Source organism: Silene latifolia, chromosome 10 (assembly GCF_048544455.1).
Source record: "Silene latifolia isolate original U9 population chromosome 10, ASM4854445v1, whole genome shotgun sequence".
Classification (NCBI taxonomy): Eukaryota; Viridiplantae; Streptophyta; class Magnoliopsida; order Caryophyllales; family Caryophyllaceae; genus Silene; species Silene latifolia.
Genome location: NC_133535.1, coordinates 68,333,668 through 68,342,019, shown reverse-complemented (window position 1 = coordinate 68,342,019; position 8,352 = coordinate 68,333,668). Strand labels below are relative to the sequence as shown.

General features: G+C 34.0%; 1 non-coding gene across 1 annotated transcript; it reads left to right on the top strand.

Annotated features, from left to right (window-relative positions):
- Positions 1 to 1,054: 1,054 nt before the first annotated feature.
- Positions 1,055 to 1,161, top strand: LOC141610424 (small nucleolar RNA R71). Its single transcript, XR_012528332.1, has one exon. It is a non-coding gene; the product is annotated as a small nucleolar RNA R71 (small nucleolar RNA).
- Positions 1,162 to 8,352: the final 7,191 nt, after the last annotated feature.

The following is an 8,352-nucleotide window of genomic DNA, read 5'->3' as shown; positions in this document are numbered from 1 at the left end:
TAGCTTGACAACTTGGAAATGGAAGTCTAATCACATTAGGCTCTTTCTCCTTAGCCTTCTCTTCATTCTTCTTCTTTTAAGCTTCTTGAATGGTGGGTTCTTCTTCCTTAGAGTTTTCAATTTTTTGCTTGTCACTAGTATTCACAACATCTTCATCAATGGGCCTCTTCGGCCCTTCATAGCTTGTACCACTCCTCAAATGGATGGCACTAACCGATTAATGTCTTGGGGGATTACCTTGAGGTGGTAATTGCCCCTTTTGTCTTTGAGAACTAGAAGATGCTAATTGAGACATTTGGGTTTCCAACATCTTTGTGTGAGCTAGTATGTTGTTGATGGTGATGTCTTTTGCTTGGCTATACTTTTTGCATTTGAGTGAAAAATTCTTGTTGATTCTTTTGCATTTGGAGGACCGCTTTTTGAACATCAAAACCTTGGTCATTTGTTTGATTGTATGGAGGTTGATTTTGATAACTTTAGTTTTGATTGTAAAAGGGTCTTTGAGCCTGGTTTCTCATTGGAGGTGGGGTGTATGCTTGAGGGTTTTGAACATTTTGACTTTTGTATGAAAGATTGGGGTGGAATTTGGTATTCTCATTGTAATAGTTTGAATAAGGGTGCCACTTTTGTATGCTTGGAAAGCATTCACTTGTTCCCCCTACATTCACTTTGGTCATGTCCCAAAGTTCCACAATTCTCACATACTCCACTTGGAATCAATGATGATGTCATCATGGCATTAACATATTGCTTGGGTGATTTGGAGGCCTCTTCAAGTTTAGCCATGGCCTTCTCAAACGTCAAATTAATGGTGTCAATGTGAGCACTTAGTTGAGCACCTAATTGAGCAATGGAGTCTACCTCATGTTTTCCTCCTCTAGTAGCCTTCCGAGGTCTACTATATTGCGAGTTATGGACCGCCATTTCCTCAATTTTGTTCTATGTTTGATTGTCATCAACTTCGGTGAACATACCATTAGATCCCATGTTGATAATGTTTCGGGAGTCTTCATATAGACCGTTACAAAATTGTTGCACAAGGAACCACTCGCTAAGTCCATGGTGTGGACAAGATCGACAAGTGTCCTTGAATCTCTCCCATGCTTCATACAAATATTCCTCATCCCTTTGTTTGAACCCGGTGATTTGGGCTCTCAACATATTAGTCTTCTTCGGAGGATATAATTTCTTGTAGAATGCAAGTGCCAATTTCTTCCATGAATCAATATCAAGAGTAGCCTTGTCTAGGCTTTTCAACCATTGTTTCGCAGTACCAATCAAATAAAAAGGAAATAAGACCCATCGGATTTGGTCTTGAGTAACTCCGGTTTGAGAAATCGTATCACAATAGTCACAAAAAGTCTCTATATGAGAATGAGGGTCTTCACTAGGCATCCCCCCAAATTGACTTCTCTCAACTAATTGTATGAATGCGGATTTGGCAATAAAATTACCGGTTAAATGTTGTGGTGTAGGAGTACCATGTGGTAGGTTCTCCTCGGTTGGTACGGAATGTGATGAAAATTTAGGCATTGTGGGTTGATTTTGTGGTGGGTTTTGTATTGGGTTGTCCTCTCCTTCTCTTGCAAAAGGGTTGGTAAACTCAATGTTATTTGGTTGGGTGTCCACAATTTCTCCAATACCTCTTAAAGTACCTCTAGCAAGTCTTCTATTGTTGGTCAAAGTTATTTCAATTTCAAGATCAATGGTTAACAAGTTACCTTGTGATCTTCTAGACATGCAAAGTGTCAAACAACTCAAAAACAATTAGAACAACCTTGAGGAGTTTGACTTCCCCAAGGTAAAGAAATACACAACTAAAAAAATGAATGAAAATCAAATCAAGTTAACACCGTCCCCGACAACGGCGCCATTTTTGGCGTGGCTAAAACTTCGTCGTCAAAAGCTACCAACCAAAACAATATTTATAACTTTACAAACTACTCTTAGTAAAGAGGCAAGTAAAGGTCGGATCCCAAGGGACGGGTATTGATGTAGGATTTTCAATTGCAAATGGATGTGTCTTAGGGTGTCACAAATTGGGTTGAAATAGGAGATCAACTAAACTAATTAACAATATGAAAGCAAAGTAATAAAAATAAGCAAGGTGATTAAAATGAGGTCTAAACAATTGATTAAGAGCACTAGGGTGTCATGGGTTCATAGGCGATTCATGGGAGTTGATCATACAAACATATTCTCAAATTATAAGCAAGCAATTATTGTTGTGATGCGATTGAGTTGGTGTATAAGCTTACAATCCCTAAGAAAGTTTGGGTCCCGGAGCCGAATCGATTAGATTTTACACCTACAAGTCGACTTAGTCCTTCCTATCCAACTATATGCATGGTCTAATGAGACTCGAGTTGGTGTATGTCTTACAAGCCTCATTGAAAAGATAAGTGATGGGTAAAAAATGCAAGGATTCATAGGCTCGCATTTCATCAAACATAACATGTGCATAAGTTGAAATCACAACAAGCAAGCAAATAAATTATGAAAATATATTAGATTAAGCATGAATCATTCCCCATGTTGGTTTCCCATAATTACCCATTAACCCTAGCTAAGGAAACTACTCACTCATGATCAAGTTTAACATGCTAACAAGGCAAAACATGATGAATGAATGAAAATGATTAACAATACCCGTCCCTTGGGATCCGACCTTTACTTGATGATTGATGGAAGGTTGTTAATCCTCCAATAAACCCAAATGATCTTCTTGTTGGAGTAGTGTCCTCCACAATAAGTGCGTTTACATAATAAATCTCGTAAAAGGAATATCAGGGATTTATTTATTTATTTGTCAGCTGGTCATCGTTAATCGGTAATGATTGGCTGACTAGACTTTGACATTACTGTCGTGTGACGGCGGTGATCAGCTGATCCCTTTAGGTCACACCTATAGGATGACGCCCAAATAGAATAAATTAATTGTTTGTATGAGATACGAGATAATTAATTCCTTGTATTATTTGACTCTTAGTTGGTCACATAAATGTATTATTTGATGACGGGTTACGAACTCGGGACAAAGAGATTTATTATTTAATTATGAGATATTTAAATAATAAATGATTAGAATTTATTAATTAATTGTTAATTAATTAATTTTATACGATATGTGTATATGTTTTGAGGTAGAATCAATTAGCTATTAAATTTTACAAGAGGTTGTAAAATTAGCTAAATGGGTTAATATTGACACATTGTATGTTGATAAAATGGTCTTATGATTATTTAATGGTTAAGTAGTTATTGGTAGTTAATTTATATTATTTAAGTGTTAAATAATTAAATTAATATTTAATTATGTAAGATAATTAAATATAAGAATTATAAGCATTTGTGGGGCAAATGTCGAAAACCGAAATGGACTAAATACAGTCCAATTGTTCCGGTTTTTTGAGGGCATACATGTGTCCATTTAAGTGGATTTTCCACTAAGATTTGTTCCCCATATTTTGCTATATATACCCTACTATTCACCTCATTTTGAGTAGTTGAAAAATTGAGAAAAATTGGTCCATCTTTAGCTTATAAAAACCGGTTGGCATTTCTTGTAAGGGACCAATTTTCTTTCTTATTTTTCCATCTTAAAACATACAAAAATAAAACACATATATTTATCAAATAATAATATTATCAAAGTAATAATATTATCTATTACATCAAATATACAAAAACAAGGTTACTACTACATTTACTTAGTTAGTATTTTTGGTAGTATTTTGGGTTAATTTTGGGTGCCACCATAGGAGATTACCAAGTTTGGTAATTAAGGTGTTGGAGGACCATCCTTATTGAATTAGCACAAGAACAACATCAAGGAAGGAGTCCTTGAGTTGTGCCCGTTTTGCCTTATAACAATGTAAAGAATTTTTGTCTTAAGATGGTTTTATACCATCTCTTTTATACATTCTTTTGCATGCATGTTGATTTAGACCACTTTAAATTAATTTGTAATTTTAATATCATAAGATGAGTATTAACATGGTCTAAATAACTAACAAGTGGTATCAGAGCTTTGTTAAATACATGCATGTTGTCTTAAGACGATTTTAGTAATTTATGAGATAAATTGATAAAATTGATATTATGTTACTAAAATTAGTTTTATCACATAATATGGTCTTGCATGTAAATAATATGGTCTTAGGATGATATGGGACGAAAATTTAATTTTTGTTAAATGTTTCCACTTTTTATAACTTAAAATGGCATAAAATTGAGTAAAAATGCATTAAAATTAATTAAGAGTTAATTAAATTGGGTTGCATGTTAATTTTATGCATATTTATTTATAAATAACCACATGCATGTTCTATTTATGAGATAATTAGATACTTTAGGTTAATGTGATTAATTTAGGTAGTTTATTGATTTTTATTTGATAAAAATGGGTAAATAATGGTTATTTTGTAAATAAATATTGATTTAATTATGGGGCTCGAAATTTCTGAATTTTTAGCTCCTGGAAAATGTTCTAAAATGTATAAAATTTTATTTTAAGTCATTTCAGTTTTTATGGTTTGATTTAGAATTAAATCGTAAAAATTGTCGCTTTACCGATTAAATTGTGAAATTGTTTTAAATAAATTTTAAAAGCAAAAATTTTCACTTGCATGGTATTTTTGGTGTAAGACCAGAATTTTCATGGCTTTAAAATTTATTTTTCCGAAAAATTTTAAATTAAATGGAATTTTTGTATGATAATTGTGAATTATTATATCATTTTTGTCACAATTGTGTTTTGATTCCCATATAAATTCAAGATAATTGTTGAGAATAATTATTTTGACATTAAACCAGATTAGTATGATGAGTAAGTCTTAAAATTGTTTTAAGAATTGATTATGAATTTTTATTGGAAAAAATTCCGTCAAGGCAAGCTCAAATGATCGTTGTTGGTAAGTTAGACGATTTGGCATGTCATTTTCCATAATGCATTTTATTATTCATTTAGATGAATGGTTTTTAGAATTATAATTATGTAATTGGTTCCTAATATGACCATAGGTAGAAGTTGGTATTTCCCGAAATGTAAGGGAATATCGACTTGTTTTGTAATTAATTGCGATTTCGCATCGCCTAATTTGTAATTAATTAATAGTTTTATTTTAATTTTATTATAAATTGTATAATAGGGTATTGTTATGTAATTTAATTATTAGTAATTAGATGAAGCATCTAAAGACGGAGTTTTCATGAAGACGGTGTTTTCGGAAAGGCGTTCCGAAATCCTAAAGAAGGAGGCCAATTTATGAAGACTCAAGGGACCAAGGAGTTGGTTTCCGAAGTGTAATAATTTTAGTTAATTAGATTAACTAGGTGGCCATATTAGGACTTGTTTGTTTTAATTCTTTTATGCATTCATGCCAAATCGTCACTACATGTTTTATTTTTTTTTTGTTGTTATCAATTTAATCGTCTAGCATTCACTAATTTTGTTCACTTAAAAGTGATAGACAATTAAATTTATAAGATCTCTCACATTTGTTTAAAATTGAGATTAAGCCTTACCAAATAATAGCACCTATGAATCCCTTCTTCATTAGAGGTAGGTTCGGATCACCGAGGTACACTCTTTTTACGTTTGGTAAGTAGGGTAATAAAAGTTATTACACGTGAAAATTGGTTGGACTCAACGGGATAAATATGGGTTGAATCGGTCCACCGTGCCCATATTTATTCTGGGGCTAAAAGATAGATTTTAAGAAAATCCGTCAACCAAGAGTTCTAGTAGTAGAATCAGTCAAAGTTGTTGACTCACAAAATTTATATAAATATAGGTTGAATCGGTCCACCGTGCCCGTGTTTATATAAAATTGGATCTTGGAATCATTTATATAATTCAGTGGGAGATCATTATATAAATGGGAACTTGTTAAATAGTTTCACAAGTTAAATATTTCTAGACGATAAATGTTAATCTTTCCTTTATTTCCTTTGTAGTAATCACGATGACTTCTACTAGTGAAACCGCCACCATAGCTAGAGATTCATGGCTACGTTCTTTTATGGACAAATATGTATTAAAAGCCGACGGTAGTAATTTTAAAGATTGGGTGGAACAACTTCGATTAGCTGCCGCAGGTGATAGGTGATGTCAAATTACGCTACCTTGCCGATCCCTCTCCCCCTTCGCCTAGTACTAGGGCCACTGCCGATGTAAGGGAGGCTTTTTCAAATTATCAAAACGAATCCGCTGCAATAAAAAATGTTTTGATTTTTTCAATGGATCCTGCTTTACAAAGGCAATGTGTCAAGTTTCGTGATGCACATGAAGTATTCTCGAGGCTTTCCACTATGTTTTCTCAAGCCCCGAGAATAATTCAGTTTGACACCACTGTTCGTTTCTTTGAGGCTAACCTCAAAGATGGTCAACCTGTAAGTTCACACGTACTTAAAATGATTGAGTACGTGGAAACTTTAGAGGGGTTGGGATGCAAGATCCCCGACGAACTTGTGGTGGACCGAGTGCTCCACTCTCTCTCGCACGTCAAGGGATTTACCCAATTTAGGGTAAATTACAATATGACAAACATGAGAAAGAGTTTACATGAGCTCCATTCTCTACTTGTGCAAGCAGAGAAGGACATGGGATTGAGTGGGAGTACGAGGAAAGATGTGCTTGCAATTAACGTGAAGGGGAAGAAGCTGTTTAAGAGGAATGCAGGTAAGAAACCCGTTCAGGTGGAGGGCAAAGGTAAAGCAATTGCGAATTGCTCTACCAAGCAAAAACCTATAAAGGGTAATCCTCTTAAAGATACTTGTAATTATTGTAATAACAAGGGACATTGGAGACGTAATTGTACAAAGTACCTGGATGATATAAAAGTTGGCATTGTGAAGCCGACATGTAATTTCTTAACTGAATCTTTTATGATAGACATAAATTATGCTTCAAATACAACTTGGGTATTAGATACTGGTTGTGGTTCTCACTTGTGTAATCATTTGCAGGGCCTAAAAAGCATAAGAAAGCTAAACAAGGGTGATGTCAATCTCCGAATGGGAAACGGGTCTAAAGTAGCTGCCATCTCTATAGGAACTTATGTACTTAGTTTAGCTTCGGGGTTGGAGTTACATCTTAATAATTGTTATTTTGTACCAACGCTATCTAGAAATATAATATCCGTATCTGTGTTAGACACAGAAGGGTTTTCCTTTGTAATTAAAAATAAGTGTTGTACTTTTTCCCTTAATGGGATTGTATATAGTCAAGCTATTTCAATCAATGGTATTTATATTCTGGATACTTGCAACGATGTTTATCATTTAGATAATAAAAGACTCAAAACAGGTGATACTGATCTATCTTATTTATGGCATTGTCGATTAGGACACATCAACGAGAAGCGCATTAAAAGACTAGTGTCGACTGGTGTAATTAAACCTTTTGATTTCGAATCATTTGGTACATGCGAATCTTGTATTCTTGGCAAGATGACTCGTTCACCTTTTCAAGGAAAAAGATCTCGAGCTAGTGAGTTATTGGGTTTAATACATACTGATGTGTGTGGCCCAATGACAGTCACCGCTAGTGGTAATTATGACTATTTCATTACTTTTACCGATGACATGAGTAGATATGGGTATATCTACTTAATGAGGTATAAAAGTGAAGCTTTTGATAAGTTCAAAGAGTTTCAGAATGAAGTAGAAAACCAATTAAATAAGAAGATTAAAGCATTATGATCAGATCGTGGTGGGGAATATTTAAGCAATGACTTTAAAGATCACCTTATAAACTGTGGTATTGTATCACAGTTAACTCCTCCTGGCACCCCACAATTAAATGGTGTGGCTGAAAGGAGGAATCGAACTTTATTAGATATGGTTCGATCGATGATGAGTCAAACAAAGTTACCTAAGTCATTCTGGGGTTTTATTACTTTGCTTTCAATGGTATTTATATTCTGGATACTTGCAACGATGTTTATCATTTAGATAATAAAAGACTCAAAACAGGTGATCCTAATCTATCTTATTTATGGCATTGTCGATTAGGACACATCAACGAGAAGCGCATTAAAAGACTAGTGTCGACTGGTGTAATTAAACCTTTTGATTTCGAATCATTTGGTACATGCGAATCTTGTATTCTTGGCAAGATGACTCGTTCACCTTTTCTAGGAAAAAGATCTCGAGCTAGTGAGTTATTGGGTTTAATACATACTGATGTTTGTAGCCCAATGACAGTCACCGCTAGAGGTAATTATGACTATTTCATTACTTTTACCGATGACATGAGTAGATATGGGTATATCTACTTAATGAGGTATAAAAGTGAAGCTTTTGATAAGTTCAAAGAGTTTCAGAATGAAGTAGAAAACCAATTAAATA